General features: G+C 35.8%; 1 protein-coding gene across 1 annotated transcript in view; it reads left to right on the top strand.

Annotated features, from left to right (window-relative positions):
• The window catches only part of Ppp1r3a (protein phosphatase 1 regulatory subunit 3A), a 42,969-nt gene that overhangs the window by 16,029 nt on the left and 9,078 nt on the right, over positions 1–17,862 (top strand). The window lies entirely within an intron of this gene.

The raw sequence follows: 17,862 nt of genomic DNA, 5'->3' as shown, positions 1-17,862 counted from the left end.
AAAATGTCCACAAATTAAATTATCAGCATTATCTGTGACCTTGCATTCAAGTCATTATATTGCTTGTTCTGTCTTTTTAAACAAATGTCACCTCGTCTCTATTACTCTCACTTCCAGACACTAATTGTTTCTTTTATGGGATCTAGGCTACTCATGTCCTTGGCAATATGCTTTATGGTGCTTGCATTTAGAGTAATTGTTTGACAGTTTGCCACTGAGTTCAACAAATAGAAAATATTTTGCTGGACCAGATTCAAGTCTTTGCAAACATAGTCAGTTTTACAATAAGTAGTAATTGTCAACAAAATAATGATGGCTGTTTTTTTGCAATTATATACGTATACAATGAGCAAACATATTTGTTGTTTCATTACTGTATATAAACACAAAATCAAGATATAAATTAGCTCAGGTATAGTGTGTAATTTTTCTTTCTTGTTACATTTTTTTTAATTTTTTACACTTATTTATTTTATATCATGAGCACAGTTTTCTCTCCCTCCTCTTCTTTTAGTCCCTCTCCCAAAGCTCTACTCTCATCTCCCCCCAAGTCCACCTCTCCTCTGCTACTCTTCAGAAAAGGGCAGGCCACCCATGGATATCAACAAAGCATAGCATATAAAGTCACAGTAAGACTAAGCACCTCCCCTTGTATTGAGTGGGCGAGGCAACTGAGTATGAGGAATAGGATCCCCAAAGCTAGCAAGAGTGTCAGGGACATCCCCTGCTCCCACTGCTAGGAATCCCACAAGAAGACCAAGCTATATGGTTGCCACATATTTCAGAGGGCCTTGTCTAGTCCTCTGTAGACTCTGGTTGTCAGTTTTGTCTCCATGAGACCCTATGAGCCCAGGTTAGTTGACCTCTCTGGCTCCTACAATCTTTCCTCCCGCTGTTCAGCAGGATTCCTTGAGATTTCTCTAATGTTTGACCGTGGGTTTCCATCTGTTTCCATCAATTGCTGGATGAAGTTTCTCCGATGACTTTTGAGATAGGCACCAATCTATGAGTATAGCAGAATTTTGTTAGGCATCATTACATATTGACATTTCTTCCTAGGTCTTTAGGCCTTCCAGCCTCTGGATTCTGGCACTCCAGACAGTATCATAAGTGGGTTTATTCTCATGGCATGGGTCTCAGGCTGGATTAGCCATTGGTTGATCACACCCCAAATCTCTGTGCCATCCTTACCCCAGTATATCCCATAAACAGTGCAGACTGTAGGTTGAAGGTTATGTGACTGGGTTGGTATCCCAGTCCCTCTACTGGTCACAGGAGATGGTCAATTTATGCTGTGTATTCCCTCCTTCTAGGAGTTTTAGTTGGAGTCATCTTTGTAGATTCAAGTTTCCCTCACACGAGCTTTCTATTCTGACCCTGAAGTGTTCCCCACTTTCCAGTAATCTTTTTCAGTACTCTCCTCCCATTCTCCCACCTAATCCCTCATATTTCCATCCACACCCATCTCCAATCAACCCATAACATTTCTTTTATTTTCCCTTCCCAGGAAAATCTGAGTGTTCCTCCTTAAGTCCGTCCTGTTACCTAGTCTTTCTAGGTCTGTGATTCTTATAATATAGTAAAATTAATGTTTTATAGATGTACTTGTAGGAGAAATAGAATATATAGAAAACATGAAGACACCCATATTCTCATTCTGCTGAAGACTCCGAGTTAATTGGTTTGGGACAAGTTCTAGGCACAAAGAAATTTTTAAAGCTTTCCACACAGTTCTGGTATGTGCAAGACTGAACAGAGTATAAACAGAAGATAGAAATATTATTGAGTTCTAATTTTAAAAATACCCTAAATCTGTTATTAGTTGTAGTATCTGAAAATGAATAAGGCTGTTTAACCTTTGGCAACTTAGAAATCCAAATGAAATGGAACTTTGGAAAAATGTCACATGAGCAATTTGTATGCATGAATAGGACCAGCATTATGGTTTGCGAGACTTAGAAATGCAGAGGACAAACGGTATTTATCAAAGATGTTTGTCTGTGCAGCAGGTTGGAAAAAGTTTCTTTGAGGGAAAAAAGAGCATTGCTTAGCGTGATAAAGTGAATTTCTATTTAAAAATAAAAGGAAATTCTAGGGAGTGTTTTTTTTCTTTTTCTTTCTTTCTTTTCTTTTATTTTTTTGCTTGTGTGCTTGTTTGTTTTAAGACACTGAAGCATTAAAGAAGATTTGTTGTCACTGAAATACTTGACAAGAGGGAAAATGCTAGCTATGTTTGGAGAACGAAATGTTAGGTAGATGCGAAAAAGCATCCGAGTATTCAGAAAAGTGTGAAGAAGGACACTGAAAAGAAATCCCACACTAGCTCAGATCTGAGAATCATAGAGTTATTTATTTAGGGGTAGACTCACAAGTCAATATCCTCTGCTGGAACGGAGAAGAGCAACTGAATCCCACGGCTGGAAAAGAGGCCAGAGGCGTGATTTACATGATTTACATTGGCATAAACAGTATAAGTGACCACGCCCGAGTGGGCGAGTAAATTAAAGGCTATTGGCTGTAGGGTTTCCTACAGCAAAAGTGTAAAGTCACCAAGTATCAGTATGTAAGTTTCAATTAAGCTATGTCTTCAACTGACAATAGTAGATCTGGAATTCTGCCTTCCTGTAGGTTTAGATAATCCCCCACTCCTTCAAACAATTTTAGGTGAAAGGTGAGATCCATGAGAGTAGAGCTTTTAGGGGAAGTGGGATTAACCTGGGTTGCGCCCTTAAACTGTCATATACTATATTGGTATTTTTCTTAACCTAGGAAGAGGAGATCCATAAAATCTTTCCTACCATCTTGTTCCTGGGCTTCCGCAGCATAGCCTACTGCTGGGCTGGCTCATCTTCAGATTTCAGATGAAATTTTTCCTGTAGGAAACCCTTGCCTGGCTATCTTAGTTCCCCAGATGTGCTACAGTTCCATTGTTATTATTGCTGTTTGAGCTGTTTCATAATTGTTACCTCAGTCATGCGTGTGTGTGTGTGTGTGTGTGTGTGTGTGTGTGTGTGTAGTCTGTCTGCCTGCCTGTGCAGCCATGTAAGTGTGCACATTGCCTCCTGCACATGGGAGGTCTGTGTATTGTATAGGCACATGTGCATGTGTGGAGTCCCAAGGAGGGCCTCAGGTGTCCTAACCTGTCACTCTCTGCCTTGTTCCCTTGGCAGAGTTTTTCACTGAATCTAGAGCTAGCTAGGCCTCCAGCAAGCCCCTGAGTCCTTCTGAGTTCACAGTGCTAGAGATGCTATGGTGTGCAGATAAAGCCAGAATCTTTGGCTTCGAAAGACTTGAACACAGGTCATCATGTTACACAGCAGGCATTCTGATCTGCTGAGCTCTCTCACCCAGCCCTGAAGGGGATTTTGAAGCACTATTGTCTGTTTGTCTTTCATTAGACTGTAAACTTCATGATGATAGAGTAGCTTTCCTGTCTGCCTGGTCTTGTGACTCAGTTTTAAGCACAAGCCAAATTTTCTTGTAACGAAAACATGTTGAATTTTATCTAGCATTATTGTGAACTTACGGCAGGAGTATTGCATTTTTTCAAAATCCCTTGCAGAACTAGTTACACTGATGACAGTAAATTGTGTACCGCAGTACTAGAAGTGTATAGTTCAGACCTTTGTCAACATAACTCCGTCTCAGGAAAACAAAGCTCTTTTATTGGCACAACAATTTCAGTGTATGGTTCAAGTTTCATTAGCATTCCAATCTGTTTTCCTGACCTTCATATTGCTATTGTGATATTCCAATCTGACTTCTTCAGCATCATATTGTAATTGTGATATTCCAGCCCTGTTCTGCCTCAGCTTTCTTTACTGTGATGAAAATTACTCTGTTCAGAGTGGTGCCTAAATTTTGAGCTCAGTGACCTTTCTTCACACTATGAACTTCTGACCTTCACCAAGGCCACATGTTGTCAGTGATATGGGTAATGTACCAGTGTTTGACGTGGATGCTCCTTGATTCAGAGTTCTTGTCTTGAACCCACACATCTAGGTACATAAACTCTAAATCTGCACTTCTATACTCCAGTCTGAAACCTTAGCAGTACAAGCAATGTTAAAGTGTTTTCTGGCATTTAGCATTAAAATGAACACCAGCCAAAATATAAAATATAATTTGCTGCTGGTGATAAATGTTCTAATAAATATTATTTATGTTAAAATAATATTACCTTCTGCCTAAACAGCTTTAGTAAAATAAAACTGATATAAAATCTATTCAAGATAGAGAGAACCTAATCAAAAATTTTTATGACTGATTTCGTGTTTCATGTTATATTTTATGATAGATTAATATAGATTTCTGTGGATACAGCATAAGTGGTAAGGCATTTATAAGTAAAAAAAAAAAACTATGGGTCTGTTTTTCCTACAATTTAGCAGAAAATAGTAACAAAGTATACTGCTTCTCTTACACACATTCATAAACCCACATTCTTTTCTATTTTAAAAGCCTGTAGTATATTTTAAATGAAACTAATATTGTAAAGTAGCAAGAAGATGAGTAAGGGCAACATGTAAGATCTCAGATGAAGAGTATCTGAACTCCAAAGGACAGGTCAATGCCTTTCTGTGGCTTCCACAGACACTGTTATCACAGCGGTATGTACTTGGTGACCATGGTAGAAGTCTATTACTTCAAATCCTGACCAACTTTTCTTTTCTGACATTTCCATACTGTTTAAATATCGGTAGTAGCTGTATTATATTTGCACATATATAAAATGTCAAAACAATAGTATTATTTAGGGTTTGCTTGCTGTGCACTGGACACCATGTGCTTTCTATTCGTTCCTTTGCTCAGGGCTGCACCTTAGTGCGGATCCTTGGTCTTCTGCGAGTACTTTGCATCTTCTTCCTTGCATACTCCCTTGAGCTATTATCTGCTCGCTTGCTCTCGCCCTACTCCACTCTATTTCCCCGACCCACTCCCACTACAAATTATGCAGCGGCTGCTTACACTACACATTCCTGAAGCCTATGACTTTTTAAGAATACTTTCTTCAGTTGGCTCTGTTGTGAGCAAAAAAACCAATTAGACACTGGAGAAAAATATGAAATCATATTTTATACTAAATTTTGACTGATTTAGTCAAAATGCTTCAAGTGGTTTGTACATTTTTAAACCCGGCTTAAATCAAAGAAGCGAGGAGTGAAGGGGAGGAGGTGTTTGAATATGAACTGGTGGGTTCCACTAGAGCGCAGAATCGTTTGTGAGGAAATCTGTCACAGAAGATTGAAGGGGGAAACGCAGTTCACAGAAAGTGTGGGTGAGGGGATGGCAGAGAAAATGTGTAACACAAAATACGGACATTTGAGAGGTATGCCTCATTGCCTGGCATCGATGATTTGCATATTAAGAAGTCAGGAGTCTTCACATTAATGAATCCCTAACTAGTTTCTGACACAATAGACTGATAGGTCCCTGGAGGAGTCATTACGGTCTATCATGTCAATGATCCGCATATTAATGACTCTCTAACAGGCTCATCAACAGGTAGCCTAAATAGGCTCCCATTGAGTTCTTTTCCATTTGCTTTTTAAATGTATCTTCTCTTCCCTTCCTTTTGTAATACTATTGTGAAGAATTGACAAAAAGGCCCATTAAGATAATTTTAATGTGTGACTTAAGTTCACAAAAGCATTAAATTTAGAAATAGTGCCTTAAGACCCTACCAGGGCTGCTAAAAAGTTTGCTAATGCAGTGAAATACAAACCAAGTTTGGGAAATGAGGTTGTCTTTGGATGTTAATATGAACTGTCTAGGCTAATTCACTGGGCTCCTGACTTTCTTGTTATATTAATTTCTGATATTTACTGCAAGTAGAAGAGCTACTTTGAAAGTATGATTACAAAATGGAATTACTTAAATATGGAACTGAATTCCAACAGACTTCATAATATACATTTGACTAAACGCTTACTTAAACTAAAACAAGGGTTAAAATAGAAATAACTTTAAAATACGCAGGAAATACTAGACATAGTTGATTTAATAAGAGACTGGACATCCCATGCTCTGAAAGAATGACTTCATAACATTTAAATTCAACATTTAATTAAAAGTAAAACAGCAATATTCTTAATATTTTAACATTTCTAAATTGCGTGGGACACTATATTTTCTGTTAAACCTAACAATTATATTAAGGAAATAAGTTAATTCTTCCAGAAAAGCACTATGTCTACGTTGTACCATAAAAGTAATGAAGAATTGGGGCTGGAGCGATTGCTCAGAGGTTGAGAGTACCAGCTATTCTTCCAGAAAATCCTGGTTCAATTCCCAAGATCATCATGACAGTTGATGACAGTCCGTAACTCCAGGATCCGAAACCCTCTTCTAGCTTTTAAGGGCACCAGGAAAACAAATAGTCTGAGGGTGCTGTATGGGGACACAGGCCAACATCAGGCATCTTCCTGATCTACACATGACTTTTTGAGACAGGATCTCTTATACATTCAAGCCATACATACAAGCAAGCTTACCTACAGATAAAACACCCAAAGGAAATAAAAACAAAAACACCAAGCAATTGTTCTTCTCATACTTTTATTGAATAAGGAACTATTTCACTTGTCTTCTTCTAGATAAGGGAGGCGTATTGCATTCTCAGGTGGGTGATGGCGAGTTGATGCTCTAGCCTCACACCTGCAGCCTCAGAATGATGTCTACTCTCGGTTTTCAACTTGACTACATCTGAGATGAACTAAAATCCAAGTGGTTGGGTATACCTGTGGGGTACTTTTTCTGAAGTCATTTGAATTTTAAAAGACCCACTTTTAATCCAGGACTGTGAAGGTGGGAAGATACACCTTTACTGAGATTTTTTTGTCGTGGATAGTGTACCTTTAATCGGGACCACACCTTCTATTGGCCTATATAGAGGACATGGAAGAAAAAAACTCTGTTTTTATCTGGCAAATACACTCCTTCACTGGCATTAGAGCTTACATCTTCAGGATTCCAGAATGCCAGCTGAGACATCCAGTCTAGAGGACCGAGCAATTACTGGATTCTTTTACTTTTCTTTGTTAAACAACTATTGAGCTAACTGGACCACAGCTTGTAAGCCACTCTAATAAATCATTCATTCATATATACATATGCATGTATAGAAATACACACACATATATGCATATATAGAGAGGAATTAATGAGCATGTATATAGGAATGGAGGATAATCAACACCAGGTATTTTCCTTAAGGGCCTCTCCACCTTCCTTTTTGAGGCAGGGCTTCTCATTTGCCTTGGATCTCTCCAATTGAATAAGAGCTATCAATTTCCAGGACCATCATGTCTCTGTTTCCTCAGAACTGAGATATCAGGTACCCTTGAACTGGATTTTGTATAGGGCTGTTAGAGTACGTTGCTCACTGAGCAATTTCTCAGTTCCTAAACCCTTTGTATTTCAGAAATTAAATAAGTTACATGATGAGTGTGAATACTACAGACTTCACTGGGTAAACAGCATATTTACAGAACTTCTTAAAGATGTGTGCTGACGTGGCCCACTCAGCAAGTTTCACTCTGTTTAAGTTAGTTTTTATGTAACAAAATTTGATAATTTTTAAGAAAATAATAGTTGAAATATATTAATTCAGAAAAAAACACAGTAACCCTCTGAAAACTTTGAAAGGAAGCTCTTAGCAATCAGTCTGTGGGGATGTTGAAGATTGGGAAGCCAGACGTTGGAGACAGTGAGGATTTCAGTTGGACAGTCACGAGTCTCTTGACATCTATCTGCTGCATGGGTATAATTACGTCTTTTAAGAATTTAGATAAAGTAAGGACCTTAGGGCAGTAAGTTTGAGACACTTTTTTCACAGATAACTTGCTGATATACATTCTTCAGTTGTTCTAGTATCCATCACCTAAAGACATTTACATTCCTCTCCATAAAATATAATTGGCAGGTAGTAGCAGAGACGTCCCTTAAGCCAGGTTCATCTATAGTCTTCTTCTACTTAAAATTCATGAATTCTGCTTGTAATTACACCACATTCCCAAGCAACCTACAATGTTTTTTTGTCCACATCTCAACTTCCAAGATTCTACTTAATGATGTACTAGACCCTCATCAGTCAGTGCCTTGAAAAGTGCATATCACTTCCGTCAGTGTGTGATGCTTGATTCCATGACAGAATAATAAAAGGTAAAATGTCTTTTCTGCTGTGGGAGCAACTAGGAAAAATACAGCACACACCACACTGACATGACCAAACAGATTCAAACCTGTAATTTTTCTTAGTAGAAAAAAATGAATCTCTGAAAAATAAAATAAATTACCTACTAAGGATTACCTCATGGAAGGGTGACATTCAGTTGCTTCTTTCTTTGCTATTGAAACTATTCTAAACTTTTTTATTTTATTATCATTGTTTTTAAATTAAAGTATCATGGTGAAACACAATGTTTTCATATATAAAATATATTGATTTAAGATATATTTTAGAATATAGTAATTCAATGTTCTCTAAATAAAAAATAACTTATTGGGCTCATAAAGCAGAATGTCTTAATTTTATTTATGGGACTTAAATGGTTGAAAACCAAGAGCAATGACTCAGCAAGGAAGGGGTCTATTATCAGGCCTGTCAACCTGAATTCTGTGCCTAGAAACCACAACTAACTCATGCAGGTTGCCTATGATGTCTCTGAAGATCCAATGTGTACACACACACACACACACACACACACACACACACATTCTTAATTAATTAAAGTAATTTAAAGGATGAAAAGCAAGAAAAGTTCAGCCTGTTGAAATAAATTCAGTGTCATTTAGCCCAGCTATGAATTGTTAGGACAGTAATTCGACGTTCAAAATAATAACTCAGTGACATTGTCTAACATGTTGTTCTTAGTTCTTTCAGTGTCTGAGCCGTTCATGTAATTCATTCAACCAGACTGCGATGTTATTCTCCATGTCTTTTGATTGTTTACTAGATTAAGACTTTGGTTTCTGTTATCAGTGTTCTCTAATACACTTGTTTACCTTGATTAATGGTAGATATAAGCAAACTTCCAATACGAATAAAATAATATGGGGTACATTATTTCACTATACAAAGTAGAGAAAAAACTATGTAGGTCATAATTCTGCGATTTGCAGTTTTGCTTGAACTGGTTATATTACAATTTTAAATTAATAGTTGCTTCTATTGTTTTATTTTTAAAAATTTACATGCAATATATTTGATCATGTTATTTTCCTTTCCCAAGCTCCTCCTAGAACCCCCTTACTTCATTATCTACCCAACTTCATGTTCTCTCTCTCTCTCTCTCTCTCTCTCTCTCTCTCTCTCTCTCATTCTCCCTCTCTGTCTGTCTTAAAGCCAACAAAAAGAAACAAATCAAAGCAAGCAAACAGAAAACATTAAGATCAAAAAATATACAAAAAGTACATCATGATGGATGTTAGTCTGAAGACTTAGCAGATAATGAATAAAGAGTCAATTTTTACATTATAAAGTTTTTCTCTAGACTAGAGACTAAGCTTTACTCTTCTGGGTGGCTGTCAGTAGTATAGAAGTGTAATTGTGTTTTGAACTCTGGTGTTAGCATCAGAAAACTGATGTTAATGCATCATCTCATCTTAAACACCCTCTGAAAACACCTTGCTTTCTGCTCTCCTTAGACATGTCTGTTCACTACGAGACATTTATCACAGTTACCTCTTTGAAGTAGTATTTCCTCTGTTCTCAGTTTCATTCCTGATCAAGAAAAAAAAAAGATGGTATTATGATACCACAAAAATTCACAGTAAGATGGCTGGTGCACTATGAATGTTATCTCTCTTCAAGCACAGGCTTCGCTCTCTCTTTTACTCCAATAACAAGTGCATATAAACCGTCTAAATTCTATAAAGCCTACTACTAGGGATATAACATAATGGAAAGGAATATCACCTGATTTTTTTTTAAACTAGGTGACTATTTACCATAATTGTCTGTATCTATGTAAAGCTTATGTTGGTGTATGTAGTTTTACAATGGGTTTAAAGATATGCTGAAAAAGGTTCATAAAAGACCACTTATAAACTGTGAACTGCTTGTAGTGCACCCTGTCCTAGCAGGACACCTCTTTGGAGGTGGAGACAGGCAGATCAAGGCTTTTTTCCTTGTCTACATAGAAACATCATGTCTTAAAGGAAAAACAACAAAAATATATGGGGGAAGGCATATAAAAGACATAAATGAAACCACAAGTTTTAAACATAAATGGTGATCTAGAGTAGTGTAGAAATTACTTCTTAGCATAAGAGAGGTGATGAAGAGGTATTTGAAGAGAGATCGTTTTTAGACAATTTTGTGCACTTTGGAGCAGTGTTAAGGAGTAACACATTCAACACCCACAACTCTTTTAGGAAATGGTCCTTTGCTTTTATAAACACTTTAATCCCTTTTGAATGGTTACTTTTTGTTTCTGTCACTCACCCTGTTACCTCCATCACATCAGATTTTGATTTTGTTGGACAAGTCTTTGAGAAGGTTCTCGAATATGTTAAGGAATGTATATGAGATTGTGGCACAATGACGTTATAGGAGTTTAGGAAAAACTTGACTATTAATGATTCTAAATCTGCCATGTTTTGGTATTGATAAAAACAAACCATATGCCTAAAAATGAAAGAAGAGCTGCTGCTACATCTCTAGAATTATTAATTTGGTGGTGACATCCTCAGACTGAGTAAATCAGTAGAGTATTAAAGGAAGGTGGAAACTTGCACCCAGGCAGATCATTTTTGGAGAGTTTTGTTTAAATAAAAGTTGCTTGTTTAGAATGCCTGGTGAGTTTTTTTTTCTTTGGAATATGGACTAGTGATAAAGAGAGATTATTTTTGAAGTTTAAGAGAATATACTGCCATGGAATGCAAGTTTTTATCCTAGAAGAGGGTGATGAATTTATGAGAAAATGCAGTAGAAACTAAGAACAGAAAATTTCTAGTAAAAAGTGGACTGGGAGTCAACTGCTATGCTATAAAATGTAATCAGCATATGCATGTTCTCATCATTATCAGTAATAATATCTGTGATAATGACTGTATTAAAGGTCCTTGGGTTGGAAAGTATACCAAATGGTCACTCTGTAAGACACTTAGTGGTCTTGGGAAGAAAAGCTAAATATCTAGATTAATGTGTCTTGTTTGAAGTGACCTGGTTAGCAATGACTAAGTAAAAGTTTAGTAATGGATAAACACATCAGATCTAGTGCTCTTTTCAAGTGTGTCAATTCTCTAAGAAGAATCCCTACTTGGAAACCAGGACAGTAGGATCTCTAATTTGGTTATTAGTTAGGTTTTTTTTTCTAATTTTGCCAACATTGTAGAATTGAAACTTTATTTCCCTATAAGAAAATTAGATCATATTACCTTAGTATAAGGTCCCTTTTAGTTCTAAATCCTATGTAAATTAAATAAACCTTGCTAAGAGATCAGAATAAACTTGTCCTGTCTATCTCCCATTTAACATCTCTGGCCAGAGTCTACTAGTTAGAAAAAACAAACAAACAAACAAAACGGAAAGAAAACAAAAGAACATTCTTGGAATTTATTTATCCATATACAGTGATGTTGTTTTTGACTAAGTTTCATTCTATTTTACCCCAGATGCTGAGCTAACACTTGCTAGCTCAGACAGGCAGAGAAGGCATCCAACTGCTAACTCTGCAATCATCCCAGAAAGAGAGCTTTCTACTATAACTTCTCAAACAAAAGTTCCTCCAAGCAGGTATCCCTTGCTTCTACTTCCTGTGTGTCTCTCTGTCCTCCTGACCTTCTTCCACTCTCTAAGACTCTTTCCTATCAACCGGTTGCTTGCTCTGCCTCTAGAACTATGATTAATTTTTAAAATGCTGCTTATAATATTCAAGCAGAAAGCTTCTGGTAAGGGTGTGTGCTAGGACTGAGCAACGCTTCAACTGGAAACAGATTCCTCCAGGAAACAATGCAACCTCTAGATTCACAGCGTGAACAAATATCCTACAATACAGTAGCACAAAGTAACCCTTTTCACAGTCTGGCTTAAACTAACTCCAGTTTCATCTTTGACTTTCTGCTTTTAAACCCGATCCAAACTCTCTGACAGTCTTATTGCTCTTGGATGCATCCTCTTTTGAGCTATTTGTCTTTTACCACTCGTTATGTTTTTAATTATTCTTCTGAATTCAGAAACTTCTCATTTCTTAGTAAACTTGGAATGAATCTTTGAAAAATTCCCCTACTCTCCTGAATTACTATTTTAACTCTTTCCTCTCTAAGGCAGTAGCTTATATAGCCCATTATTTATTATAATATTAACAACTCATTGCAACAACTATATTTTGTTGATTTATATATTCCTATCATTTTATTATTTGCCTGGGATAAAAGTCTAAATACTACTAGTCTTTGGTTTCTCAGTGTTTGTTATAGTTGATCATACATATTGAAAATATCTGTAGAAGAATGAATGACCCCTCCAGATTAAATAATATGGTTGACTATATCAAATGTCTCCAAATTTACTCGAAATAAACTATTGCTCTAAAGCTCCTAGATTAGCTTCAAACAAAATTTAAAATTTTTTAAAAAAATAAATGAAAACAATTAGATTTAATCATGTGACCCTGGAATTCTAAACTTTGGAAGTGATAATAATTTAATCCTTACAAGATAAACAGATAAACATACGCTGTTCTCTGAGTAAATTTTGTGTAAGAAGAAATGGCATTATTAAAATGCTGGCAAGATATAGAAACTAAAAGGGAAGGTGGAAAGAGGGTTGGGCATTTATTCAACAACACCTCTTTGTCATTAGACTGCATCAGGCAGTATGTCAATCACCAAGAATAAAAAAAATAAAAGGAAAAGAAAGAAAGAAAAATCTTCTGATTAAAACGTTCTCCGGACACAAAAGGGATCTGAGAGCCAGAAACAACAACTTTACTTATGTCATAGTCAGACGTACTGATGCGAGAGTCCTGCTGTGGGTGGGTCCTGCTGTCAACAACCAACAGTCTCCATCTGTTTACAAACTGTAAGCCTATTGAATTAAACTACTTATATGTAACCGGTCACATAAATGTTACTTCAAATTTAAGAGTGGTGCTTTGTTTACACATGTGCTATCATCTATGGCAAAAAACAACCTGCAACCCATTATCTTAAATGAGAACTGAATTGTTTAGACATTTTAAATAATGCATTAACTCTATGCAAAACAATGACAGGCTTTTGGTCATCACATGTACTGATTCCTTGCTCATAAATTGTTTTACCTGTAGTACCTAGAATCCTGAAAAGCTCAATTTCTTGTAGGTAAAACTATTTGATAGTTTTTTCTTCCTTGATAATTATGTGGAATCATGTTAGTTGTCTTCAGATTTTTAGAGAAAGAAATCTCTTAAACAATCATTCGAGCTTTTTCATTTGATGCTGTATTGCTAAAGGAGGTTCATATTTCCATGTGTTTCTGTGTTTTATTGATTTTAATTCTACATAATATACATTTTAGGATACTCTGTAATCTTCTATGAATGTGTAGTTTTGTTCATTCAAAACTGACAGCTGGACACCAATGCCATTCAAGTATTACTGTAATTATCTCACACGGCACATAGAAGAGACATGAATGGACACCAAGGGTGGACTGGGCATATTGGTAATGAAGTATACAAATGCTAAATTCTTCATTTGATGTTACATTGATTTTCAAAATGACTTTCATTGATTATTTTCCAACCAGTAATGTGCAAGAAAGCCTGTGTTCCAACACCACTTTCCACTCTCTGAACTGATAACATTTACTTTGTTTTGTGGAAAAGGTATCAATGCTACCACCTTGTTTTAGCTTTCATTTCTGCTCCCTAATAACGCTGGCTGTCCCTTTACATGGATACATGTGCTCTGGTTTCTGAATTCTTCTCCTTCACTACCAAGATAAGTAGCAATTTTATTGATTTGAAGCTGTATTTTTCTTTGTATACAGATATAGATTTTTGGTTATTGATTGTATTAATTTTATATAATGCACATTTTCCCCAAGTTTAATCATTTTTATCTTTAAAAAGTCTTTTGAAATTTAGTTTTGTTTATTCTATATGCATGAATATTTAGTGTGTATATATGTCATATTATAACATGTGTGCCTGGTGCCCTCAGCGATCAGAAGATGCTGTTGGATGCACTGGAACTGGGGTTTTCTGTTGTTGTGAGCTACAATGTGACTGCTGAAAATTAAACCTGGATTCTCTGAAAGAAAGACAAGTGCTCTTAACCAGCAAGCCACCCTTTGGCCCCTTTTATCTTTCAATGAATAAATATTAAAATTTAATACTGGGGGCTGGACAAATAGATTAATAATTAGGAGTACCTGCGGTTCTTGCAGAGAACCTAGGTCTGGTGTCCTGAAACCATATAGTGACTCATCATCTCTAACTCCAGTTCCCAGGGACCAAAGTTTCTTTTCTGATTTCCTTGTGGACATGCTGTTCACAGACAAACATGTAGCAATGCACAGATTAAAAATAAAGTCCTAAATAAAATTAAAAATAAGTTCTAAAAATTCTTTTAATTTTAATAGAAAAAAATCTAAGATTTTTAAAAACTGTATGTTGTCTTTTTCCGTTATTCAAAAGATACTTCCTACTGTATACATTCATCTATATTTTCTCCTAGATGTTTTGAAGGATTTGACACGTTAATAATTTAATCCACCTGGATTTGGCTCATGTTCTATTGTCAGCCTTTTCTCTAAGGATAGCCATTCCCCTGTCTTCATTTCTGAAGATCCTATATTCCACCTATTTTCAGACACACGTGTGTTTTCTTCTCACTAAAGTTCAAGAACTACTTTTCTATTGAATTGAATCTTTAGTCACACTTTGTCTTTGAAGTTCATATTGCATAAAAACTCTTAAAGTTAGCTAACACAGGTCCCTTCTCCATATTTCCCATAGCTATACAGCTACCATCTCTCTGCACTTCTCTGTAGACTCACATGTCCAAACTCTATGAAAAATGGTCTTATAATCTTGACTATAATTTATTGGATCTCTACATTAATTTTTAAGAGAATTTATACCTTTATAATATTTTACAACTCTCTATGAACATAGTATACATAACTTCTCTAATATTTTCATGTTACTTTTAAATTTTTTACTTTGAGGATTTTTTTCACTTCTATAAGTTTTTTCTATATTTTTATGTATAATATTTATGTTTCATGGGTATAGGTGTGTATTGTGTGTATCCTTTAACATAAAGCTTTCCTTTATATTCCTGAATTTCCATGTTTTGATAAGAATTAATCACAGTAAGGTTGTTTCATCTCTAATGACTTGTCTCTGAAATGAGTTTTTAAAAATGAAGTTCCTGTCCCTTCCAAACAATCATTTTTTAATGAAGCAACTAAAATTTATTAGAAAATTCAGGGATGGTATCTTAGTAAATAAAAAATAAAACATTGCTTAGTAGCAAATATTTTCTCTCCACAAATAAAATTCTAATAGTTCCTAATTCTAATTAGGAACAAAAAAGAGTCAGGAATAGCTACATATTGTTTTAATAGTTTATACATTCTTTTTAAAGGTATTTATTAGTTCTTTTAGATTATATAATGTGTTTTGATCATATTCAGCCTCCTCCCCAATAACTCCCAGAAACAGTTCCACATCTGTATTCACCCAACTTCATGCTTACTCTCTCTTCCTATCTATCTATCTATCTATCTATCTATCTATCTATCTATCTATCTATCTATCTATCTATCTATCTATCTATCTATCTATCTGTCATATCTATCTATCTATCTATCTATCTATCTATCTATCTATCTATCTATCTATTTTTCTATCTATCTATCTATCTATCTATCTATCTATTTTTCTATCTATCTATCATCTATCTATCTATCTATCTATCTATCTATCTATTTTTCTATCTATCTATCATCTATCTCTCTATCTATCTATCTATCTATTTTTCTATCTATCATCTATCTATCTATCTATCTATCTATCTATCTATCTATCTAATCTGTCATATCTATCTATCCCCTAGAAAAACTCATGACTCCAAAGCTCTGTGTTGATTGTCTACTCTTCGCTATAGAACCTCTCCTGGACTTTCCACAGAGTAAACCATTAAAGAAGACCGAGCCTTCTTTTCCCAGTAGTTATCAAATGCCAACAGTTCCTCTGCTTGAGGCTGGACTTCATGCCCATCTCCCACTTTCTGCTGGGATTTTGTCTGGCATGACTTTCATAGCTCTTGTTCTTGTTAGGATCCCTGCAAGTTTACATGTGCAGCTGCCCTGCTGTGCTCATTAAACTGTTCTTCTGGAGCCACTCGCTGCTGATAACTTATTGCTCTCCCCATAGACCAATGTGTCTCTCAGTTATCATTGGAAAGCTTCTTCGGGAGTTAGATGGCAATTAACACAGAGACCTACAACTTATATCAAATTGTAAAAGGTACAAGAGCCTGCATGGTTTTTAGCCCTAAGAGGATGTTTATATCACCTCCATTACCCCAAGGCTCATAGAGCTTTGCCAGGGTGGTGTAGACAGCTTGTAAGAGCGAGAGGTGGTGGATGTGCCTCAGGTTTACATGGTCTTAAAAGAGATGGATATTATATATTCAGAAAAGAAAAACATATTGGTTTGTAGGGAAATTTCATAAAAATAAAATCATGGTATAGTTACGGAACTTGTTAAACTTTGTAACTTTCATATTAATTCTATATCAGCACTTCAAACTCTAAAGTCTAAGAATTTTTATGTACATAGAACATGACATTTTAGTCATGTTTCCAGTAAAGTTAAAATTAAACAATAAAAATATATGCAAAACTAAGTTATCTTCTTACATAATTAGGGTGAAAAACTTTATAAATTTCATGTGGTTTGTAGAAATAAAATTAGCCATGTTGTATTTGTATCAAAAGTTGCAGTGCAAATAGACTAGACACTAGTTTATCTGCAACTGACACTTTCAGGCTTCTTGTTATTGTTGTTGCTGTTGTTAATTTTGCTGTTATTTTATTTGTTTGGTTGGTTGTTATTGCATAAAACTCACTGACAAAAGTTAGTATAAGGAAAATAGATTGGAGGCTGGACATGGTGGTAGATGCCTTTAATCCCAGCACTGGGGAGACAAGGTCCACTCTCAGACATGAACTCTGTGAATTCATGGCCAGCCTGGTCTACGTAGAGCATTCTATTGCAGTTAAGGCTACATGAAGATACTCAGGAAAGAAAGAAAGAAAGAAAGAAAGAAAGAAAGAAAGAAAGAAAGGAAGGAAGGAAGGAAGGAAGGAAGGAAGGAAGGAAGGAAGGAAAGAAAGAAGGCAGGGAAGGAGGGAGGAAGGGAGGGAGGGAGGAAGGGAGGGAGGAAGGGAAGAGAAATGAAGGAAGGAAGCAAGAAAGAAAGAGAAAGAAATTGGCCAAGAAGACTGAGAAGACTTAGTGGGTAAGGTGCTTGGTCTGCAAGTCTGATGATCTGAGATCAATCCCCAGAACCCGTTTAAACATGAGAATCAACTTCAATAAGTTGTCCTCTGTCACCCATATGTGTGCCATTGCACACGTGAACCCACCATGAACATCAGATGTACTCAGTGATAATAACAATAAATAAAATATTTTTAAAATGAAAGAGTTTAAAGGACACAGATTTATTCTGAGTTGCTGTACATATATTGCAATTTTCACTAATTATATTTTTCATATTGAGTATCACAGACAAATATAATTATAATGACCTTATTAATCTGCCCACTCTAATTTGAAGGGAAAAGCACTTATCATTTTTAAATGAATGCAGATTAGACTAGAAAAAGCAATGTAATTTTAACAATTTTAAAGTAAA

This window comes from Myodes glareolus, chromosome 25, assembly GCF_982192425.1.
Source record: "Myodes glareolus chromosome 25, mMyoGla1.1, whole genome shotgun sequence".
Lineage (NCBI taxonomy): Eukaryota > Metazoa > Chordata > Mammalia > Rodentia > Cricetidae > Myodes > Myodes glareolus.
The sequence above is the reverse complement of the archived record's forward strand: the minus strand, read 5'-3'. Positions and strand labels throughout refer to the sequence as shown.